This window comes from Pseudorasbora parva, chromosome 25, assembly GCF_024679245.1.
Source record: "Pseudorasbora parva isolate DD20220531a chromosome 25, ASM2467924v1, whole genome shotgun sequence".
In the NCBI taxonomy this organism is placed as follows: Eukaryota; Metazoa; Chordata; class Actinopteri; order Cypriniformes; family Gobionidae; genus Pseudorasbora; species Pseudorasbora parva.
The window spans coordinates 33,819,473-33,844,378 of NC_090196.1; the positions used below are offsets into that span (position 1 = coordinate 33,819,473).

General features: G+C 41.1%; 1 protein-coding gene across 4 annotated transcripts in view; it reads left to right on the forward strand.

The window, feature by feature from the left end:
- znf609a (zinc finger protein 609a) overlaps positions 1-24,906 on the forward strand; it is a 197,713-nt gene that overhangs the window by 92,936 nt on the left and 79,871 nt on the right. Inside the window, exon 1 of one of the 4 annotated variants that reach the window (XM_067436942.1) lies at positions 22,522-22,634. The exons of the other annotated variants lie outside the window; for them this stretch is intronic. The gene's annotated coding sequence lies outside the window, so the exon portion shown is untranslated. Of the gene's footprint in view, positions 1-22,521; positions 22,635-24,906 lie in introns of those variants that run through there. 4 annotated transcript variants of the gene reach the window in all.

The following is a 24,906-nucleotide window of genomic DNA, read 5'->3' on the forward strand; positions in this document are numbered from 1 at the left end:
GTTCTCCTTACGTTTGCCTCCAGCTAGAGCGGGGACGTCCCAGTGATGGAGTCTATTAAGGGGTCTATATTATCTCTGTTGATTACTACCGAAGCTTCAAAGCTCAAAATGGTATTCGGACCACCCCTAATTAAAGGGATAGTCCCCCAAAAATGAGCCTGTGACGTTTATCTGCTGACCCCCAGGGCATCCAGCATGTAGGTGTGTTAGTTTCTTCAGGAGAACACAAATGAAGATTTTTAACTCAGCCGTTGCAGTCTGACAGTCATAATGATGTGAATGGGTAACAACTCTATGAGAGTAAAAAAAACATGCTTAGACAACACACACACAAACCCTGCTGCTCGTGACGACACATTGATGTCTTAAGACACAAACCGATCGGTTTCTGTGAGAAACACAACAGTATTTATTTTTTTACCTCATATCAGGCGAATCTCATCTAGTGTTCAATCCCGTCATTACTTCCATCTGATAAAGTCAAACTGCCGCGATCGTAGATATATATTATGTAGATTCCTCATTCGACCAATCCTCGCAGGCACTAATCAGTCATCTATCTATATATATCTATGATCGCGCCAGTTTGACCTTAACAGACAGAAGTAATAGCGGATGGGAACACTAGATGAGATTCGTCTGATATGAGGTAAAAAATAACAAATACTGCTGTGTTTCTCACAGAAACCGATCGGTTCGTGTCTTAAGACATTAATGTGTCGTCACGAGCAGCAGGGTTTGTGTGTGTGTTGTCTAAGCATGTTTTTTTTCTCTCATAGAGTTGTTACCCATTCACATGCATTATGACTGGCAGACTGCAACGGTTGAGTTAAAAATCTTCATTTGTGTTCTCCTGAAGAAACAAACACACCTACATGTTGATGCACTCAGGGTCAGCAGATAAACATCACAGGCTCATTTTTGGGTGAACTATCCCTTTAAAAGTGACGTTGAACTGACAGCTAACAGCTTTGGCTCTGTTCTCCTTTACAACACACACCCATTTCGCTGATAATGAGCTCGGCTGGTGTCATATCTCCCTCTGGTTCTGATGTATCTGCCCCTGTCTGGTGATGGACTGTGGAAAAACTTGGCTTTCTGTCTCTGACAGGTACGCTGACACGCCGCCACTACACCATTTCTGTCTCGGCCTGATGAGGTCGGACTCGCGGAGAAGGCTGCTTTAATGAGATTACCGCGCTGGCATGAAAGTCGACCGCTACTGAGACTCTGAAAAGGAAGGGATAATACGTTTTTCTTCTTGGAAACAAGGGTCTTCTGAAGGGGCACTGAAAGCGATTTGCAGCAACAAAGCGACCTCAAGTCATTCGTTTTTCAATTAGAGTTGGCGATTGTTCAAATTCATGCAAATGAGCTGTGAGTAGGAACGCCTCCTACTAGTGACCAACAGCACCGAGATCGAGTCGCTGCCTTTGAGTTTAGCGAGACAGAATTGACCGTTTACCCAGCCGGTGTGTTTTATTTTTCGACTGCTCCAGAATGCAGGCATTGTGTGTGTCTGTATGTGAAGGATGGTGAAGGGAAAACAACCGAGTCATGCTTTTTTTATGTTATGTGTTAAAAATGCATCAGGCATAAATGTTTAAAGGCAGGTGCCAGTTCAGTTCAGGCTCTCTGAGAGTTGGCTCTATCTCACCTCATCTCTCCTGACAGGACCCAAACTTTACCGCCAAACAAGCAGAAAGTTTGGAGAAACGCTGTGTGAATTCATAAGAAAAGATGGCAGCTAGCTTTGTTTATAACCCTTCTTAAGCTGTGTGTTTTTTATGTATTATTTATCTGGGTTGTTGGTTGATGTCATTTAGTGTCAGTCTGTGCATTAGAGAGATGATGACTCCAAACAGACAGATAAATCTGTTTCTCTTTCTCTCAAAGACCTGACACATTTTTTGTGAAAGTATGCAAATGCATTTTATTCGGAGCCATGGGCCTTCCCCTTTCAGTGTTACATATCACAAATGAAGTAAAAGCACCAAAATGTACAATGGTATTACCATTTTTTAATTACCAGTCCGCAGAAACTTTCCCCAGGATCTAGAGACTTTGGGGTGGGATTCGGTGGGTTTCGACCGAAGGAACCAGGGTCTAAATAAATGCTGCCTTCACGTGCTTTCGAAGTTTCCCACTTCACAAGTCGTGATTACGAGCTTGTTGTGTTCAGGCGCTTTTGTTGTCGGAGAGAATGGAGGATGCCAGGTTCATACTTTTATGTGTCTTTGGAAAATGTTATTTTAACACTATAACCATTTCAGTCATTTCCCGGTCTCTGAAAATCACAGAATCACTGGCAAACACAGCAGCACAACACGAAAGCATATTGTTTATAATCACATTCACGGTAAAGGCATAATGTAGACAATAAAGGCTGCTTAAAGACTAAAATGGCAATAGTTTTCAGCCATACCTGATCCTATTGTAAAGCTGCTTTATCACACTATCTAGATAGTCCGCTTGCTCACTATTCTGGAATGATGGTCAACTAGATGCGATTTTCGATGTGTTTAAAATACCCAATGCTTCAAATGATTATTAATTTATGTAAATATGTACTGCTTTAACGAGAATGAAATTGTTGTTGAAAAAAAACTAATAAAACACCTGCCAAAGCAGAAATTCGTCTCCCATCTGCCATTTTTAACAGTTCAGTATCAAAATTATTTCCAAGAAAACTCGGATAATTCCGATGGCACGTGAAGGCGGCGAAAGTTCTGGGTAAAAATCAGCAATTATGCTGATTGGTTGAGCTCACCCAGCATTTTATTTCAATATAAATGTCAGTTGCGCTGCGTGCAATCAATCAATCAATCAATCAATCAACTTTATTTATATAGCGCTTTTACAATCACGATTGTGTCAAAGCAGCTTCACAGTGTCAAACAGGATAATATTGCGACAAAATTAGATTTGGCTGTACAGTCGTACTGGAGAAAACAGTGATGTTATCAGCTTAGTTTAATTTATCATGTAGCAACAATGTTGGCAGATCAGTATTATAGTTTATAGAATTAAATAAGACCTAATTCATACATTTTATTTGTATAATAAGTTGAATAACTTTGATCATAACTTTCATGTCCCCAACTGAGCAAGCCAAGCCAAAGGCGACAGTGGCAAGGAACCAAAACTCCATCGGGGCATGATGGAGAAAAATAAACCTTGGGAGAAACCAGACTCAGTCGGGGTGCCAGTTCTCCTCTGGCCTATTAACACACCGTGGAGGATTATTATTCTGGCAACCTTACAGGTCAGAAATCATATTAGATTGGAATATTCAAAATTTCATGGTATGCCGGAAGAAACGGGTTTATTTAGGATGGGGGGTCGATTACACAAGAGTATGAATACAAGAAAGATCGGAGTTAGTGCAGCAATAGGATTAGTTTTCAATTCTAATCAACATTAGAGTTTTAAAAAAATACGACCGATGGACTGACGACGAGGTTCAGGCTTTATTAGGTTTATTTGCAGAGGACCAGTCCAGTGGACTCCGGACAGTCGCATACAGTCTTACGCTATCAGACTGATCTTCACGGTACTTTAAACCGCGATCGAAACGCAGACAGCAACAGGTCCGGGGGAAAAACTTACTGGGACAAATTGTTCTGGGTAATTTTAGGTGGAAACGGGCCTGAAGTGATCCAGTCACTGTGGAACTGCCAAAGTGCTGTTTTGTACGGTTTAAACCTTTCAGTTTTTCACCCGTCTTTGAACTTTTCATTTGTGTCAGTGACCTGTTCTTGGTTTCTGGGTCTGTGTGTCTCATTTCTGCCAGACTTTTGGTTAACCTGTTAGTTGCTCTGCATTCTGCAGCCGTGCTGTTGAAAGTGTTCTTCTGATGAATTTGTAAAAACAAAACACAAAAACACTTTCAGTATGACTCGGGGCTGAGCGATACAGCAAAAAAAGTTACCATCATGGTGTAAATTACTTATTTGTTATATATCTTTGCAGAAAATATGCATTAAATAAGAAGGCGAATTGTTCAAACGTAACACAAACATATCCTTTATACTCTAAAAAGGTAAATATTTCTTAGCCAAAAAGCAATAGCAATAAATAACACCAGTAATAGGCTGAAAGGTGCTGTTATTTTCTGTTTTTACAAAGCATTTGCTGTTAATAGCCTGTCACCATCATGCAAACATGAAATTTCAAACGTGCAGTATTAGCTCTTTACAGGTTTTTCATCCCATTTTTCCTTGTTTGGTGGACGTGCTTGGCTGTTGCACTCGTCTCTCACGTCTGTAAACGGCGTTCTAACAGCACGGCGCTCAAGTTAGAAGAAAGTTAAACTCATGTCTAATGTCAAATTTATCGCAATATCTAGGGATGCACCGATCCGATACTCGGGATCGGGATCGGCTCCGATCTGCCATTATTTGCCGGATCGGGTATCGGACAGACAGGACCGATCCAAATTCGATACTGTGCGCATAATATTCTGTGTTATTGTTAAGCCCCAGCGCCCCACAAAAGGCACAAAAACCTTATAAAGCGTCAATGATTCGTGCACTATATTATAAGTGTTCTGAAGCCATTCCATCGTTTAATGCGAGTGCAGATTAGTTCACGTCAATGCTTCCCTCCACTGCGGCTGTCAGTCACTCTCCATTCAGCTTTAAACTGTCGCGTTCGGTTACGACACTCAACACGATGAAACTTTCCAAGATTATTTATTGTTTCTGTTATTATGCTTGATCTGTAGATAACGCTCTAACGTTATGGTTCCTCAAAAAAACGTCTATCTGCTGGCGTTCATTGCTGTAAACTGTGTAACTTTCTACCGGGTGTCAGTTAGATCACAACACTGGACTAGTTATTATATTGTTTTTCACACACAGTAACTGAAATGTTAAACTGTTAAAATAAACGGCTTATAAGAATACTGCATAGATATACTACGCGTCTATATCTTGTTTTAAACTTCTCGATGCGGACGGAGCGCGGCGCGCTGTGAGCGTCTATGACTGTGAGCATGTGACTCCGTGTTGCTTCAAGCGCATCATCCTGCGCACGGGATGTGCATAAGCGCTTTGTGCCGCTCTGTATTATGCTACTGTGGCGCTATGAAAGCCTTATTAATAGCCTTTCTTGTTCTGCTCTATCTATATGTTGCTGCCTCATTAAAAATATGCTCTATGCATTTAAAATAAATGCAATTTCTTAGTATATAGGCCCTATTTCTATAAATATATTTACTTGTTTTTCATGAATATATTTTGTGTAACATATTTTACCAGATTTACAGCTACAGTTAATTAACTTTTGTGGTTTCCTTTATTTTTTCCCAACTAAATGTTTAGATTTTATACAATTATTGTGCACTCGTGATTTTATAACTTTTGCTGCTGTATTATTCACTAATCTAATTTATTCAATTCTACACACTAAGGCTTAGAAATTCTACATAGACAAAACTGCATTGGTATCGGATCGGTTTAGTATCGGTATCAACCGATATTTAGGGTTGGGCATCGAGAACCGGTTCCAACTTGGAACCGTTTAAAAAATAACGATTCCATTGGAATCGTTTAGAAAATTTATTTTCGGTTCCGATCTTCGGTTCCAAGCGCGCAAGGTTTGGTTTCCATGGCCACCTGATTTCCGGTGCTTGCGCGCCCGCTTGTTCATTGAAGCCCGGTAAGCGGCTCTGAAGTGTGGATTTATTTCACTTTTAAAAGCCTGGGTCAGCACAGTGCGTCAAAAATATCGATACTGAAATATCTGAAAAGATACGATAGCCTGCTCAGCCTACACAATCCATCCCAGCTGCTCTCCTCTCCTCTCCTCTCCTCTCTGACCGACAGCGAGTTGACGCGCAGCCGCATATTCTCATTCAGCCGGTTAACCTCTGAGCACGGCGGACGCGCGTTCTGCTGGACTTTTCCTTACGACTGCGTGTTAGTGTTAGTGTGTGTGATCGGTCTGAATTTCGCGCGGGATTGCACATAATTCTACGAATCCCCGCAGATTTCAAGCTCACATCTGAAGCGCACACACACACATAGCCTACCGTAATAAAGCCCCCTCTGACATACAAGTGCAAATATTCGCTTCTTTTTCCAGCTTATTATTGGTCAAATACACTCAAACTAATTCTCATTGCACACTTTGAACAGTATGTAAACACAGTCTGAAACAAGCAGTTCTTAAAGGGACAGCAGTCATTTGTTATTCAAAGTCAAACTACAAAAAGACAAACGATCACACTGCTCTTGACCGATCAACTTTTCTAACTTTAATGGTTTTATATGAAACTATTTAATTTTTTGCAAAAACATTATCCAATGTTATTTTAAATTTATTTAGCCACTTTGCGTTTTTTTATTCAGTTTCTTACCTGAATGTTAGACCTACCTGAAAAAATAAAGCAGTCTATTTCATTTATATCTTTTATTCTATTGTATTTATTGCTATTTTTTGTAATATGTATCTTTGTTTATTCAATTTACCATTCAAAATCAAGCTTACTTGTGCTGTGTGTAAACTATTGCAACACAATTACCCCGTTGTAAAAAATACATTGAGTTAACAAATATTTGTGAGATAATTTTAATAGTAATTGATCAATGTTTATATATGAGAAAAAGCTTAAAAGCTTTATCATATAAAGTGATCTCTTCAGAAGAAATGTTTGATTGCCTAGACTTTCAAAAGACAGACAAAAAAAAATTATATAAAAAATATCAAATTGACAGTATATGCAGCGTTTTTCCCCCGTTGTATTGAAAATAGCATTGAATATCGGTGACATGTTTTGACTCCACCCCTCAAAGAATCGGAATCGAGAATCGAAAAGAACCGGAATCGAAAGTAAGAATCGGAATCGGAATCAGAATCGTTCAAATCAAAACGATGCCCAACCCTACCGATATTCAACATTTTTAATATCGGATCGGATCGGTTCTGGAAACATGGTATCGGTGCATCCCTAGCAATTTCGCAGGCTGTGTGAACAGCTGCTTAAGACGTGATGAGCGGTTTATCAGGCGTGCAGTCATGTGATCATTCTTTTCTTTTAACTGTTATCATTGATGTATTGTCAACATGTCTAAATTTAACGTTTGCTAACATTTTTATTTAAAACCGCAATTTCTCAATGTAAAAATAAAATTGTGGCGAACATTAAATTTGAATTAATCTGAAAAATCACCCAGCCATAGTTCAGATGTTTTCAAACTTTATGATGCCAAGGACCCCAAATATGATGAACCTTTATGAGGTTTATAAAATCCTTCCTATCTTTATCTAAGAAAAAAAACATTTAAACTGTTAGATAAATATGAAGTGACGTTTATAAATTCAACATATTGTTTGCCAACTTAAATTGGCTATACTTAATGTAGGATGTATAAACCCGAAGGAGAACATGTCAAAATTGATTTGTATAAGCAACTTTCACAACAAATCTATGCAAGTAGTCAATAGGATTGAACAAGAAAGGCTATTACTAATCTGTCGTAGTGTTAAAGTATTATAATACAGAGCGGCACAAAGCACGTATGTGTTTATGGGCATTAAATAATGCTAATATTTAAATACCAAAACCTCTTTGCTTGACTTGGTAATATAGTTATATCAAGCGGAAACTGAACATCAAAAACAAAGACTCCTAAACTAGGGGTGGACGATTATTTTTGTTGTTTTAATTTATCTTAAATCTTAACAGCAAAAACAGTCTTCACATGAATTAAATATACACTGATACATAATAAAACAACAAAGGTTATTCCACCAAGAGCGCCGAGTCCTTTTGTCTTGTTTGACAGACAGCGGCAGGTTTACTGTATTAGCCGCCTGTCACTTTAAGAGCTAATGCACGGATCCCATTGACATGCATTCGGTTCATTTCCCCAACGGATATCGTTCACTTAAAGCATAATCGACTGTGTTTACATGAATACTCATCAAGACAGCCATTTTGACATAGTGTTGCACGATATACCGGTACTAGACAAGTATTGCGATACCCTGCTATTACAAACGGTACGATATGGACTTTTATTAGTACCGGTACTTTAAGAGGACAGCACCTATGAGCTGTAGTTCTTAATGTGTGGATGTGTGACAGCAGGTGTCAGGACGTGTGTGTGAGCTCTGCTTCAGCCGTTCAATAAACATTAGAAGCAGAAGAGTTAAATATATACGCGCAGCGCATGACAAAGAAAGCAACAGAAATATGAGTGCATGAGAGGAAAAAGTGCGGCGCTGTACGTGATCGCGATGCCGGACTCTGATGCCTTTCAGACAACAGACATGTGATTGCCATTCAGTTCTTTCGGGATTATTATTGGGGTTTGAATGGTCAAAAATATGTAAAAATGCGTAGTATTCAGGTAAACACAGTCTGTTTAGTGAACGTGTACAAATGAGGTAATGAGAGCCGTGCAGGTCTTAAGCTGGACCTAATATTGTGTGATTAATGTTAAGCAAACAATGAAAAATAGAAAAGCACCACATGCTTGGCTAAATAACTAAGATATGTTTATTAAGAATCAGTGTATAATTAAATTATAGAGTGAAGACTATGTAAGCAGTTTTATATTTGATTATTTAATTTCTTTCTTGACTTGCTACTGTTAAATAGACCTAATGAAGCTGAAAAATAAAGCACTGTTTTTGTCATATTTTTTGTCATTTGCAGTTTTTGCTTATTTTTAAAAACAAGATACAATTAAAAATCTATATTATAATTATAAGATTACATTTTTAAAAATATTAAATTACTCGAATCATAAAATAAGATTTTGTTCATCCCAACCTGTTGAGAAGTGAAGGGTTAGTGAATGATAAGATGATTGATAATGTGATCTGTGTGAGGATGTCCACACTGGCCGTTATTATAGCAATAAGAGGAGGAATGGGCACAAACCAGCGCAGGAACTGCTGGACAAGGGGATTTTTAGTTAAAAAAAATAAAACAATGAATAATAAGTTCTGTTGTCATATTGTTCATATTATCTGTTTTTTGTTTGTTTTTTACCGTGGTATCGATTTAGTATCGGTATCGAGGTGTTTTAGTCTGGTATCGTATCGAAGTCATAATTTTGGTATCGTGACAACACTATTTTGACATAACTGTGTGTATTTGACAGTTCGAGTGTGTAACGACACGAAACAGAACTGAAGGGGTCACATCACATGCTTTCAGAGAGTTCGCCCTGTGCGCAAGTTTCAGTGTGTGTGTGTGTCAGACAGCGTAAGATTGAGAGTTGTTTTTTGCAAGTTATTGCGTATAATAACTCTTTTTAACATCAAGCAAGTCCCATAAGTAACAGTCGTGTGCTCAGTCTGTTCTCTGCTATGCGTCGGCCTAAAACGTACACTTTTCACAATGTTGAAGTAGCTTATTAAAATCATTCAGATATTGCGTGCAGTTATATACATTTGCGATATTTCGATAATTTCGATATATTGCACAGCCCTAGAAAGAAATATTTAGAAATGAAACAGTTTGAGTAGACTTTATTTTTTTGCTTTCTGAAATCTCCGGCATATGTTACTCCTCTCGCTCTTTCTCTTACTTATTGTCCTTGTATCCATAGGCCCCTGAAGGTGCCGTCGGGGGGGAGGAATGGAGGGATTTATGAGGTGTTAGCATGGCGGGCCCCTGGCCTCCTGTGCGCTGTGTGTTGGAGAATGTCAAGCGTTTTGTGAACTGCGTTGCTGAGAGAGCCGTAGCACGCAGTGACTGCTCAACTCAGGAATGTGGTTTCAGTTCACGGTTCATCTTCCAAAACCTGTGTGTCCGTGTAGTTCCTGGGCTTACACCCTGAAATGTGAAACAGAAAGGCAGTGTTTCCGAAGAAAAACACATCAGTTGTTTAACAGTTGCAACAAAGTGCTGTGTGACAGAAGCCACCGCTTTGAAAAGAAGATTTGTTACAGTTTAAGAGTTTGAGAAAAGCCGAAAAGCCTCACACTGAACCCCTCGATCCATTCAGATTCCCGTGTGATTGCCGTTAAAAGACAACTCCGAGGAGAAATCACCCTAGGGGTAACTAACAGATGGTTAGCGAGTAGATCGTTTTCATGAAATCGAATGTAAAGAGTTTTATCTCTAAAAACAGATTAGCTTATAACGCGAGTGTATGGGGCACAGAGTAAGTGAAATTAAACCGCTAGTTAATACCACTAACAGCTCAAAATAGCCTCACACTAACACGGCAGCATAATGAGGGTCCCTACATGCAGACCGAAGCACTGAGAACTTTGTAAGAGTACAAACAGTTTAATAAGAAGATACTTTATAAAGACAGAACATTACGCGCTTACAGACGGCGGCCATCTTGGAGAACAGACTCGACGAGTCGAGCCACGAGCGCTGTGCTTAATGATGAACTGTGACTGAATCTCATATGGTCCGTTGTTTCCGGAAGAAAGCACTGAACGCAGAGAAAATAAATAAATAAATAAAAAATATTCATGTAATTCGATTTCCCGAACTTAAGTCCTATTGATCAGCTCACTTAGCACAGCGCTCGTGGCTCGACTCGTCGAGTCTGTTCTCCAAGATGGCTGCCGTCTGTAAACGCGTAATGTACTGTCTTTATAAAGTATCTTCTTTTTAAAGGGCTGGTGTCATGCGATTTGACTTTTTTAACTTTAGTTAGTGTGTAATGTCGCTGCTTGAGCATAAACAGTCTCTGCAAAGTTACAGCGCTGAAAGTTCAATGCAAACGGAGATATTGTCTTCTAAAGTTACGGCAGTTTATTGCCTACAAAAATGGCCGGTTTGGACTACAACGAGCTTCTTCCTGGGTTGGTGACATCATAAACCCTCGCTAGTCTCCGCAGATGTGACTTCTGCCCGTAATGGGAAGGGACGTGGTGTTTCCATGACAACCTGTGCTCACTTCAGCCAATAAAAATACGGGAAACTACATCTGGCCATCTGACCAATCTAAGACCATTGCGTTTCTCAGAGGGAGGGGCTTCAGAGAAGCAGGAAGCAGACGAGCCGTTCAAAGCACAGACAGCGGTGTCGAATAAAGGGAGAATAGAAGAAAAATACAGCGTTTAAAAAAAAAGAAGTGTTAAGACATGTTATACTGCACCGCATAAACACAACCAAGCCTAGAAAAAACCACAGAACCAGCGCTTTAAACTGTTTGTCCCCTCTCTTTCCCATCTCTTCATTCCCAATCTTCTCTCCACTCCACCTACTCGATGGCTTCTTGCGGAGGATTAAAACAAGGGGTGCTTTGGTTCCCACTTGGTGAACTGTGCTGAGGCTCGCGTTCCTGTGGCCCTTCGTCGAAGGCAAGCTGGGACACAAAGCGAGCATGTGTTCTCTGCCAGGGGACCTGATGGCATTTCTGGGCCTCTGAGTCTCTCTGGATTAGCGCCCTGGAATCCGGCTTCCTGGAAGCAGCGAGACAGACGGGCCCCATCAGCCCTACCTTGTCACATGCCTGGCCCTCCATCTGTAGACGCTCAAGCAGGCTATTGTGAAGAGGAGGCTGTTCTGAAACGCCACGGAAATTCAGGTTAGGGGTGGGAATCGCCAGAGGCCCCACAATTCAATATTATCGTGATACTGAAAGGCCCGCTGAAGTGCCTGGAAACACGCCGCATTATTCAATGTGTTGACGTGATTTCCCCTGAAACGGCTCCAGCTGTTAGCAGCTCCTCCCCTTTTTTCAAACAGCCAATAGTGTTTCGTTCATATCACAGTTTGACTAGAGCGCAAGAGCGGACCTTTCTCTGTTTGGTAAAGCCAGTTTCCTCGAACCGCTTATCATCATAATCTCCGCCATATCGCTTTAAAATACATCAGTCTGTGCAGAATTCAAATGGGTCCGATGTGTTTGTTGTCTGCGCTCTCGTGTGTGTAGTCTAACTTTAGATCAGAGCTGTGTGTGTGTGCGTGCGTGCGTGCGTGCGTGCGTGCGTGCACGCTGCGTTAAGCTAACGTGAAAACAAACTTCATTTTGCCTCAACTGAAAGCATATTTACACTGAATCGTCTCCTATGGCATATATAGTCTGCCTTTCACCATGTAGAAATTAGTAAATGTGTGTGTTAACTGACTGATGCCATTGGGCTCGATTTGGGCTAGTTTTGGGCTAGTTTTGGGCTAGTTTTAGGCTTGTTTTGGGCTCAGTTTTGGCTCGATTTTGGGCTAGTTTTGGGGCTTGTTTTGGGCTAGTTTTGGGCTAGTTTTAGGCTTGTTTTGGGCTCAGTTTTGGCTCGATTTGGGCTTGTTTTGGGCTCAGTTTTGGCTCGATTTGGGCTTGTTTTGGGCTCAGTTTTGGCTCGATTTGGGCTTGTTTTGGGCTCAGTTTTGGCTCGATTTTGGGCTAGTTTTGGGGCTTGTTTTGGGCTTGTTTTGGGCTAGTTTTGGGCTTGTTTTGGGCTCGATTGGGGCTAGTTTTGGGCTAGTTTGGGGCTAGTTTTGGGCTACTTTGGGGCTTGTTTCTGGCTAGTTTGGGGCTTGTTTTGGGTTAGTTTTGGGCTAGTTTGGGGCTTGTTTTGGGCTGTTTTGGGGCTGTTTTGGGGCTAGTTTGGGGCTTGTTTTGGGCTAGTTTTAAGGCTTGTTTTGGGCTAGTTTTAAGGCTTGTTTTGGGGCTTGTTTCTGGCTAGTTTTGGGCTAGTTTGGGGCTTGTTTTGGGCTAGTTTTAAGGCTTGTTTTGGGCTAGTTTGGGGCTTGTTTTGGGCTAGTTTTAAGGCTTGTTTTGGGCTAGTTTGGGGCTTGTTTTGGGCTAGTTTTAAGGCTTGTTTTGGGCTAGTTTTAGGGCTTGTTTTGGGCTAGTTTTAGGGCTTGTTTTGGGCTAGTTTTAGGGCTTGTTTTGGGCTAGTTTTAAGGCTTGTTTTGGGCTAGTTTTAAGGCTTGTTTTGGGTTAGTTTTGGGCTAGTTTGGGGCTTGTTTTGGGCTAGTTTTAAGGCTTGTTTTGGGCTAGTTTGGGGCTTGTTTTGGGCTAGTTTTAAGGCTTGTTTTGGGCTAGTTTTAGGGCTTGTTTTGGGCTAGTTTTAAGGCTTGTTTTGGGCTAGTTTTAGGGCTTGTTTTGGGCTAGTTTTAAGGCTTGTTTTGGGCTAGTTTTAGGGCTTGTTTTGGGCTAGTTTTAAGGCTTGTTTTGGGTTAGTTTTGGGCTAGTTTGGGGCTTGTTTTGGGCTAGTTTTAAGGCTTGTTTTGGGTTAGTTTTGGGCTAGTTTGGGGCTTGTTTTGGGCTAGTTTTAAGGCTTGTTTTGGGCTAGTTTGGGGCTTGTTTTGGGCTAGTTTTAAGGCTTGCTTTGGGCTAGTTTGGGGCTTGTTTTGGGCTAGTTTTAAGGCTTGTTTTGGGCTAGTTTTAGGGCTTGTTTTGGGCTAGTTTTAAGGCTTGTTTTGGGCTAGTTTTAGGGCTTGTTTTGGGCTAGTTTTAAGGCTTGTTTTGGGCTAGTTTTAGGGCTTGTTTTGGGCTAGTTTTAAGGCTTGTTTTGGGTTAGTTTTGGGCTAGTTTGGGGCTTGTTTTGGGCTGTTTTGGGTAGGCTTGGGCAGTATCCAAATTTTGATACCGTCAAACCTCCTCCCTATTTTACCTCGGTATACGGTATTACCGTGAATAATTAAAACCTTATGATGTAAGGCTCAGACAGCGTCAACAAACTGTTGGCTTGGCGTATATATATATATATATATATATATATATATATATATATATATATATATATATATATATATATATATATATATATATATATATATATATATATATATATATATATATAGGCCTATATTTTTATTTTTATTTTTTACATTTGAGCCCCTGCCCCTGAGAAACTCTCTGCACGTTTTATGCTTACCGTTATGAGACAATTGTCAGACAATTGACTTTTTTTTTTGTGAGTCCCATGTCCACTTGATTCTTGTGGAGTTCATGCTTATTGCTTACATTGCCAGCTGTGTGACAAAAGGCTTCGGCAATATTACAGCATAGTCCGAGGGTGCGCTCGGTTTTTCATCCACGCAGCAGTGAGGATGGTGGTTTCGGATATGCGCCCTTAGGTTCAAGGTATTTCCATCTCTCGCGGTCATCTTTTTGTTGCACAATTTGCAAATTGCCTCGTCTGTATTTACCGTCAAAACCCAAAATACTTCCAAACTGCAGAAGTTGTGTTCTTTTTCGATAATAACTCAGTGCCCGACTCGCCGTCTTTTCCCCTCTCTCTCTCTCTCTTTCTCATCCACGCTGTCACAACAACGCATACACATATTTAGGCATTTAATAAATAAATAGTATTTAATATGTAAATAGTTTAATTAGTTCAACTTATTAAATATTTAATAATTAATTGTTGATCAGCAATATGTAAGTTGATCTGTTTTTTTTTTGTTGTTGACGGTATTGAAACTGATACCGTTGCTATTTTTAGATCCCGCGGTATACCATTTTACTGTATTACCGCCCAAACCTAGTTTTGGGGCTAGTTTGGGGCTAGTTTTGGGGCTTGTTTTGGGCTAGTTTTAAGGCTTGTTTCTGGCTAGTTTTGGGGTTATTTTGGGCTAGTTTTAAGGCTTGTTTTGGGCTAGTTTTAGGGCTTGTTTTAAGGCTTGTTTTGGGCTAGTTTTAAGGCTTGTTTTGGGCTAGTTTGGGGCTTGTTTTGGGTTAGTTTTGGGCTAGTTTGGGGCTTGTTTTGGGCTAGTTTTGTGCTAGTTTGGGGCTTGTTTTGGGTTAGTTTTGGGCTAGTTTGGGGCTTGTTTTGGGCTAGTTTTAAGGCTTGTTTTGGGTTAGTTTGGGGCTTGTTTTGGGTTAGTTTGGGGCTTGTTTTGGGCTAGTTTTAAGGCTTGTTTTGGGTTAGTTTGGGGCTTGTTTTGGGTTAGTTTGGGGCTTGTTTTGGGCTAGTTTTAAGGCTTGTTTTGGGTTAGTTTGGGGCTTGTTTTGGGTTAGTTTGGGGCTTGTTTTGGGTTAGTTTTGGGCTAGTTTGGGGCTTGTTTTGGGCTAGTTTGGGGCTTGTTTTGGGTTAGTTTGGGGCTTGTTTTGGGTTAGTTTTGGGCTAGTTTGGGGCTTGTTTTGGGTTAGTTTTGGGCTAGTTTGGGGCTTGTTTTGGGTTAGTTTTGGGCTAGTTTGGGGCTTGTTTTGGGCTAGTTTTAAGGCTTGTTTTGGGCTAGTTTTGAGGCTAGTTTGGGGCTTGTTATGGGCTAGTTTGGGGCTAGTTTCTGGCTAGTTTTGTTGTGAAAACCTGGCAACTGTTGACAGTCATGTCCTTCTGCATGCATTCACAAATGTATTTAAAAACCGTCAATATAAATCACAGTGTATTTGCTTGTTTTCACTTGAAGAATGTCCACAGTGCTGACATGGTCTAATCGCTGTAGTACTGCTTCTTCACGTGAGTTTTGCAGGCGCATGTATATCAACAGGTTATCATATCGGCAAATCTCTTTCATATCACCTGATGATGATTTTTTTATATTTTAAGCTATTATCGGCCGATTCCAATGTCATTCCGATAATATCGTACATCCCTATTTGTGATATTACAGTCTGAAATAAATATTTAAAACGATAATTGTTTCCCATGTTATAAGAGCAAAGCTTATAGTAAAATTCTGCACAAAATAAACTGAAATAATCAAATATCATTGTATCGATACAATATCCCCACACAAAATATCGCGATACCCCCCCCCCCCCACCACCACCACCACTAGTGTCTGCTCAGTTTCTCCCCTAAAAAAAGGTGTTCTGATTACCCCAACAAGTGGACACTTAAAGGAGCCAAGGATCCGAGCCTTATATCAAATGTCTGCAAGACGTTTTTAACGATGGTCACTTTCAGACAAAGATGATTCCAAGAGGTGAACATTGGATGCTTTTGCTCTTAATCCTGTTATGCAGAACTGAACCAGAAGAACCTGTATGATGTTTTCCATATCGTGGCCAAAATCTGGAGCTTAGACAGTCTTTAAGTAACTTAATGCTTCAAGATGTCTTATCAGTGATTGGTGAAGAGGTTTTATATGGCCCTCACACATCGTGCATCTTCTGAAATGGGGTCAGCTGCATTTGGTCGAATTTATTGCCCACATAATGAAACTAAAAACACATTTTTAATCTATCATTTAAAAGTTTCACATGCATGCCCTCATGACTTCTCCAGAATCCCTCAGAGAAGAGTTTCCAGCACTTGGCCATTTTTTAATGCCCGGCAGAAGATGGGAGGATTTGACCCCACAAATCACCAGAAAGTTGCTTCCACCTTGAGCCGGGAAAGCCGTATTCCCACATCTTTACCACTGCATGTGTTATGAAAAACCTCCCACATCATTTTTGACATTCTTGTTCTGTTTTCCGCTCTGCTGTTTGATTTGAGGAGGGTTTATCCTTATTAGACACCCAGAGAGCTCTGTGGTTAAAACCACAATCATATTTCCCTGCGATTCCTGGCAGAGCAAAGGTGCTGAGCCCTAAAAGATGGCCCACCTGTCATCGTTTGGGCCTGAATTACCTGCTCTTATTTATGGTCCTGTAGGTTAAAAACTGATTTGGATGCAGCCGCTGTTTTTTTGTCTTTTCCAGAAGTCTTCAGCCAGTTCATATTCCTTCCTCTTTTACTCTTCATTCTTTCACTCCCTTTCCCTCTTTCCTTGAGTCAGAATTGATTGAAAGCAGCTCTCTTGCCTGCAGGCTTCCCTCCAGAGTACACTTAAGGACTTTTCCACTCGTTCTGACAGGCATCAGTAATCAAGTCCTTGTCCTGGTCCAGGAAGCGTGTATTGGTATTCAGGCCCTGCTGTCTCTCTCCGGCTGCCGCTGAGATCGGATCAGCATGCTGGTAATTCATATTCGAGACTGTCCTCACACTGCACTCTTCTCTGAGGAACAGTCATAATAAATCCGGCTATTCATCAAACTTCTGTAGATACGCCTGTCTCAGCTTGGCTAAAATGGAGATGTTTGGACACGCGTACAGCGGATTCGTTCAGCGGCTCAAATTCTGATCATTGTGCAGTTGGACGTGTCAATATTCACGAACATGCAAGAAAACCTGCTTTGGTCATCTGAACCAATTATTGAGACTTATTTTATTTAATGATTACACAATGCACACATTTAAAAAAATCCAAATCAGTTTGCAACAATTTTTGTAAGTGAATAAGTTCGCTACACATAAAACACACTATGTCATCTGCTGTCATATTTATGTAATATTAAAAAAATGGTTACTGAATAGGGGATGTTAACCGATGGTTGACCTTTGCAACGTTAACCGATCAAAGTTGTCGGTAAAAAAAAAAAAAGTGAGTTAGACCTGCCTTGGCCGGTGCGTCTTATACACATTCTGAAGGTGCCTGTTTTATCCATTGGTTTTATCGTGTTGCAGTCTATTACACAACATTCCTCATTAGATGGGCTTACATTTGGAAATATATTACATCTACATTTCAGTGGAAACACAAGGTGTTGATTGTCTTTCTTTATTATTGTTAGCACTACCTCAAACTAAAGCGGCGTCTCTTCGGAGCTGTCATTTTCTTAAATGAGCCGCGGCAATGATTCAAATGAGCTTCTAATGCTAGACAAATGCCTTTATTTTCAACGCGATCACCTCGTACCCAAACCATTTTGAAACTAAGGAGCCATTGTCCTCAGATTACAAACAAGCTCCTCGGCGCCGCGTTTGCGGGACTCGTGTTTCACGCTGTAGGGGATTTTAAAAAAGTGACGTGAGTGGAATGGAGGCGGCAGCGCTAGGACTGTGTGTGTGTTTGTGTGCGTGTGTTTGTGTGTGTGTGTGTGTGTGTGTGAGAGAGAGAGAGAGAGCGGCAGAGAGATGCGACAGAGTTGCGAAATTGCAGGCGCGGCTCGTCGCTGTTATTTCAAATAGCGCAGCACATTTTAAACTAATTTGTTAACCGGTTTCAACCGGCTATTGAGGCTCGGTGGGCGGTCGAGAAAATGTTTAGTTTTCGCCATCCCTATTACTGAATGAATCATTTTGGTGAATGAACTGAAAATTAACCACTCCTTTGAAATTTCCACCACTTTCGCAAATGCAACCCCTGTGTTATGACGATAACAGTATCATACGTTTTTGCATCTTTATCTCAAATCAGGTGAACAGAAAACAGGTTTTTTCAGGTCAACAAATGGAGCTGTTGGTCATCCAGCTAACAACTATGATAATCAACCTCAGACGGAAGAACTGTTTTTCAGTGCACAGTGTGTGATTTTGTTTGAAATAGCTACAGGAGGTGCAACAAACATTAGCCTTAGAAACGTAGGCCACATCAAAGTCCTCCAAGCCTCTCTCTCTCTCTCTCTCTCTCTCTCTCTCTATCTCTCTATCTCTCTCTCTCTCTCTCTCTCTCTCTCTCTCTCTCTCTCTCTCTCTCTCTCTCTCTCTCTCACCTCTTAACTGAGTGTAAGAAGGCACTCTGGGTTCTCGTTTTCTACTCTCTCTTCCCTGCAAATTGATCCCTTGGCTCTGGATGAAATGGCGGAGTTGCTGAGTTCTCAGATAAAACCCCTTTTCTCTTTAAGGATCTGCCTCACAAGAGGAAATTGGTTTTTTTAGCCTCAGCCAAGAGAGTTGGTGCTTTGCAGATTGCAGTGTTTCAAGGCGTAGCTCTGAGAGTTTCTTCTAAAATTCACCGGTGATTATGACCTCAACCAGAACTCCAGAGCTCAGTCAACAGAGGCTCTGGAATGGTTATCCAATTATCGGCTCAACCCGACAGGAGTTTTAGGAAAACCAAGAATATCTCAACTTGAGCTGGGAAAATTACAACCTCTGCAAAGTTTGAGATCTCCTCTTGGAATATGCGTTCATTTGCAATCATTGGATGTCAGATCAATTGACTAGACTTTTGTCATTGTTAACCTTATCAGTAGTTCTTAAGTCTTAAAGGGTTAGTTCATCCAAAAATGAAATGTCTGTCATTAACGCCTCTCCCTAATGTCGCTCCACACCCGTAAGACCTCCGTTCATCTTCACACACAGTTTAAGATATTTTATATTTAGTCAGAGAGCGTATGCAAGTGTATGCACACTATACTGTCCATGTCCAGAAAGGGAATAAAAACATCATCACAGTAGTCCATATGAGACATCAGTGGGTTAAAGGTGCACTATGTAGTATTTTTGCAGTAAAATATCCAAAAACCACTAGGCCAGCGGTATATGTTTTGTTCAGTTGAGTACCTACAATATCCCAGAAGTTTCCAACTTTTTGTGAATTGTGAGAAAATTGCTATTTTAACCAATGAACCGGGACGTGTCAGCATAGCGTTTGAGCGAGTTGCCTGTCAATCGTGTCATATCTGCGTTACCCTCGGTTTTATTCTGCAGAAGCGCTTTTCTCTTAGCAGTGTGAACATGTCACAGCAGCGCCGAGCAAACACACACGTCATAACATCATTTTAAACACACTTAAATGTATCTGATATGATAAAAAGAGCTGCTTTACCTGATCGAAAAAAGCGGAAGTGCGAGAGCCCGGCGACTGTGTCCCGTCCCGTCATAATAAAAGTCCCGGTGCTCGTGAGCCGTGTGTTTGCGTATCAATCGCTCCAGCGGCCGTGCTCAGCTCCACAACACTCGGTCCTGCTCTGCTTTAGACTACAGTGACGTTAATAACCGCATCCATGTACATGATTTCTGCCCGAGTCCTATATTCCACCGGCTGTGAGGTGAAGACCACATGTCACAAAATACTGCGCTCACACCTGGCGTCATCAAACTACACCGTTGTTTAGAATAGGCGTCCGCCAGTGGACGGAAAGTTGCATCGTGCACCTTTAATTAGAGTCTCTTGAAGCATCCAAAATACATTTGGGTCCAAAAATAACAAAAACTACGACTTTATTCAGCATTGTCCTTCCGGGTTTGTTTTCAATCCAAAGTGAATTGATTCATGATTCGGATCGCGTGTCAATCTGCTGAAATCACGTGACATTGGCGATCCGAATCATGAATCAATTCACTGATTCATAACCGTTTGAATCTTTATTTGAGGATTGAAAACAAACCCGGAAGAGAAGCCAATGCTGAATAAAGTCGTAGTTTTTGTTATTTTTGAAGATGAACGGCGGTCTTAGGGGTTTGGAACGACGTTAGGGTGAGGAGTTTCATTTCATTTTTGGGTGAACTAACCCTTTAAGCAGATGGCCAGAGTTTTCTTTAGAAGGTAATTGTTGTAACTTCTCTTTCCCCAACTACTCCACTTTCTTTCCCACCCTCCCTGCCTCCTGCTTCCCTCCTCCCGTCCTCTCTCATTTAGTTTTATCTGGGCATTAGCGGATTAAGTGCTTGAACTAACGAGGTCATCAAACGGAGGCTTCTCTCTGAAAAAGGCAGAGCAAGAGTGTGAAAGAGATTCTCATTTTATAGTCCATGTTGGGGATGCCCAAGAGCATTGCGGGCACGATGTACCCAAGGGTGTGTGAACGGCATCTACCAAAGAGCACTTTGTTGAAGGATGCTCATGGATTGGTGAAACCACACACACACGCTTTGATTAGCCATTGGCTCACTTCTGGTGTCTCTTCATTCCTCTTCTTACCTGTCACATTCTTGACTTGATAGGAACTAGGATTTGCGTAATGAAGGATTGTTGCTTGTCGCCGACTTTACAAGAGACCTGTGGCCCTTAAATCTCCCTTTTATGTTCCTCTGAACACAATTTGCTCAGTGTTTGTGCTTGCCTGTTAAAAGTATTTAGACCTCACTTGACTCCTCTGTATGCAAACAATGGAGAGCATGCAAAGCGTTCCTCAGTGTCAGATTCACAGCATACGATCTAAACAGGGCTTCGTGGCAAATGTGTGAAATTGTTGTCCCTCTGAATTCGGATCTGCATTAAAGTAGTGTTTATATTCCTGAAGTAGCTTCAATTTGGTTGATATATTAGGCCTGTAGTAAGATAAAAAGTGTGATTATGTTGAAAAATATCTGGGCCCGTATTTATAAAGATTCTGAGAGTCGTCTCAGGAAACTCCTAATTTAGCTTAAAAAGTTTTACATAGGAGTCTTAACTTAAGAGCTATTCGGGACCAATCTGAAAGCAACTCTGAGAGCAAGGAAAAGACTGTTCTCCAAGATGGCCGCCGTCTGTAAACGCGTAATGTTCTGTCTTTATAAAGTATCTTCTTATTAAACTGTTTGTACTCTTACAAAGTTCTCAGTGCTTCGGTCTGCATGTAGGGACCCTCATTATGCTGCTGTGTTAGTGTGAGGCTATTTTGAGCTGTTAGTGGTATTAACTAGCGGTTTAATTTCACTTACTCTGTGTCCCATACACTCGCGTTATAAGCTAATCTGTTTTTAGAGATAAAACTCTTTACATTCGATTTTCATGAAAACGCATCCCAGAGAACGATCTACTCGCTAACCATCTGTTAATCACGGGCGGCAGTGGTTTAGTGGTTCATGTAGGTTGTCTACAAACCGAAAGGTTGGTGGTTCGATCCCCGGTTCCACCTGACCAAATGTCGAGTTGTCCTGTTCCCGACGAGCTGGATGGCGCCTTGCATGGCTGACATCGCCGTCGGTGTATGAATGGGTGTATGAATGAGTGTATGAATGGGTGTATGAATGGGTGAATGTGAGGCAAAAATGTAAAGCGCTTTGGATGGCCATAGGGTCTGTTAAAAGCGCTATGTAAATGCAGTCCTTTTTTTTTTTTTTACCCCTAGGCTAATTTTTCACCGGAGTTGTCTTTTAAAGACCTGCATTGCATTTTAAAAATACCTGTATGTAATTATGTCTGTAATTTATTTCTGTAGTTACGTTTGTAATTAAACAGTTGGCACTTCCCCTACATCTAACCCTACCCTTAAACTCACACACACACCACACCTGTCCCGAACTCTACCCGTATCCCACCTCAATATCAGCAAAAGTGTTTGGCAATACTATTTGAACACAGTAAGTACATTGTACTTATTTTTTGATGTAAGTACAAAGTACTTAAGGCCACCTAATATAAAGTGGGGCCGTAGCTTGTTGCAACTGGCTTATGGTCTTCGGTGTTATTCGCTGACTGATGATGGGTAGCCATGTTTCTGTGTGAATGAAAGCTGAGGGTTAAGTCTCTTTCTATTTCTCATTATCCTTCTATGCTTCACTCTCCCTCTCTGGGAGTTTGCCCCTCCTTTCTGCTTTGCTGAACAGTAACAGGAAGCCTTTGAGAGGCTATAAATAGTTGGTGCTCTCTCCTCCTCCTCCTCTCTCTCGCTCAATTTTTCTCCCTCCCTCTCTCTAAATCCCTGCAGATAGCTCACTGTAAGTGACAGGTCCGTCGCTGGCTGAGGATGCAGTATTCAATCCCCCTGTAGCCCAATGCACACCAGCAGTTTCGGCCGACTGCCAGAGCCCAGCAGATAAACTCTGCCTGAAGAGCTTCTCCAAGCCTTGCCAAGTCAAAAGCATCCAGGGAGCTTTCCCCCCCTCTCTACCCCTTCACTCCTCCTGCTGTTGGGCGAACAAGCGGTGTCCTTGTGCCACAACTCTCAAAATTCAAGAGCGGTGTCAGTTACTCAGGGATCCTTTAGCGAGAGAGAGCTGTTTGAGAAGGTGGGAAAAAAGAGAGGGAGGACAAGGTGGGAGGTGAAGTAAATCGAGAATGTGAGCGGAGAGAAAAGGAGGGAGGTCGCTTTTTGAAGTCTTTGGTTCTCAAGCCGATTTGAGAGGTAAGCTTGTGGTTGTTAAAGACAGGTTGAAGCGAGTTTGTGTGTTATGTAAGGCTTGGCAGCTGAGATTTGCAGTGGGGTGGAAATAGTATCATGGTCTAAGGGTCAGCTCCGCCTCCCACTTCGGCCTCTCTTGTTCGGCCACTTTTTTTTATTTTTTTTATTTTTGCCTTCCAGCCAAATTTTACTCAAAGTACTGTTAATTCATTTTGTAACCATGAATCATATTCATTCTTGAATCTGAACCTCGGAATCGATGAAGCATGCAGTTCATAGTTACGTAGTTTTTTTGTTTTAGTTTTTTTACTGCTAGCAGCTTGCTTCTCACTGATCTGTATATATGACCCCGAAGTCTCTGTTTATTATTTTAATGTCGCTTGACTTTCAATCTTATGTCTCCTTTAAAGGGATAGTTCCCCCAAAAATGAAAGTGTGACGTTTATCTGCTGACCCCCAGGGCATCAACATGTAGGTGTGTTTGTTTCTTCAGGAGAACACAAATGAAGATTTTTAACTCAATCGTTCCAGTCTGACAGTCATAATGATGTGAATGGGTAACAACTCTATGAGAGTAAAACAAACATGCTTAGACAACACACACACAAACCCTGCTGCTCGTGACGACACACTGATGTCTTAAGACACGAACCGATCGGTTTCTGTGAGAATCACAACAGTATTTGTTATTTTTTACCTCATATCAGACGAATCTCATCTAGTGTTCAATCCCGTCATTACTTCCGCCTAGTACGGTCAAACTGCCGCGATCATAGATATATGTAAAGATAACTCATTAGTGCCTGCACGGATCGGCCGAATGAGGCATCTACTTATCTATGATCGCGCCAGTTTGACCTTACTAGGTGGAAGTAATGACGGGATTGAACACTAGATGAGATTCGTCTGATATGAGGTAAAAAATAACATTAATACTGTTGTGTTTCTCACACAGAAACCGATCGGTTCGTGTCTTAAGACATCAATGTGTCGTCACGAGCAGCAGGGTGTGTGTTCATGTTGTCTAAGCATGTTTTTTTGCACTCATAGAGTTGTTACCCATTCACATGCATTATGACTGGCAGACTGCAACGGTTGAGTTAAACATCTTCATTTGTGTTCTCCTGAAGAAACAAACACACCTACATTTGATGCCCTGGGGGTCAGCAGATAAACATCACAGGCTCATTTTTGGGTGAACTATCCCTTTAATGGCATCGTGCATGGATTTCCTGATTCCACCATTGTTTTGCCTGCATTTCACAACACAGCAGAGTTAACTTAATCGTAATCTGCTATCATCCCCTGTCCTCTTCGTGGATAAACTCCATTGTGTGCCAACACTTAAGCCATTGAGTGCAGGGTTGTTTGTTCAGTCGGATGCCTTTGGCTTTGGATGCAGGTCGCTGCTGTTAACCTTGTGCCGTCTCAGTTCTCCTGATTAGCAGATATCCGGCAACAGCTGGAATGAATGATATGTAGTGCCCGTTTATCGCTGGTGACAAAAAAAGGCATGTGGCCCAGTCAAAATAAATGCCGACCAGCATACTTCTGTACTGTATTGCATAAATGGATCTTGAAATGTGTTTTTTTTATACTGTGCCCCGTAATACTATGTTAGACATGCTAGATGTTTACAGCATTTTACCAAGTGTCCCCTGTACGCTAACATCAAACTCTATTGGAAGCTGTTTGTTAGTCAGGTTTCTCATGCAGTTTACATGATGAGCACTGTTTATTAGGGCTGGGCGGAAAAATATTGTTTTCTCAATTTTAATCGAGTCTCATTTTTAATGAACATATATCGCTGCTTAAATCCCAAGAATCGATTAGTCATCCTGTTTTCAGTTGATGAACAGAACTTTGTAGAGCCGCTCCCATCCAATAAATCGCAATAATCTTTGTGATTTGCTACTTTTGATATGAATCAAAGTCTCAGATTTCAAATTGTCCATTTTATTGTGAAATAAAAAATAAAAAAACTGTTTAATGTGGTGTGACAGATTGCAGTAGTGCCTCAGTTCAAGAGAAGCGGCTCACAAATGATCATCTCCTCTTTAATACCAGTTTCAGTGCGGAAAACATGAATTCACATCTGAAGGTATAATTCGTATCATGTCACATGTAATCGCTCAGTGTTTCAACCGCAGAAAGGCATCATTAAAACAGCTTGTAATCAGCCACGTAACATCACAAAAAACATACCGAGAGTCAATAAACTCATCAGTCAGCTAGAAAAATTAACGCTAGAGATGAAAATTTTGATTTTATATAT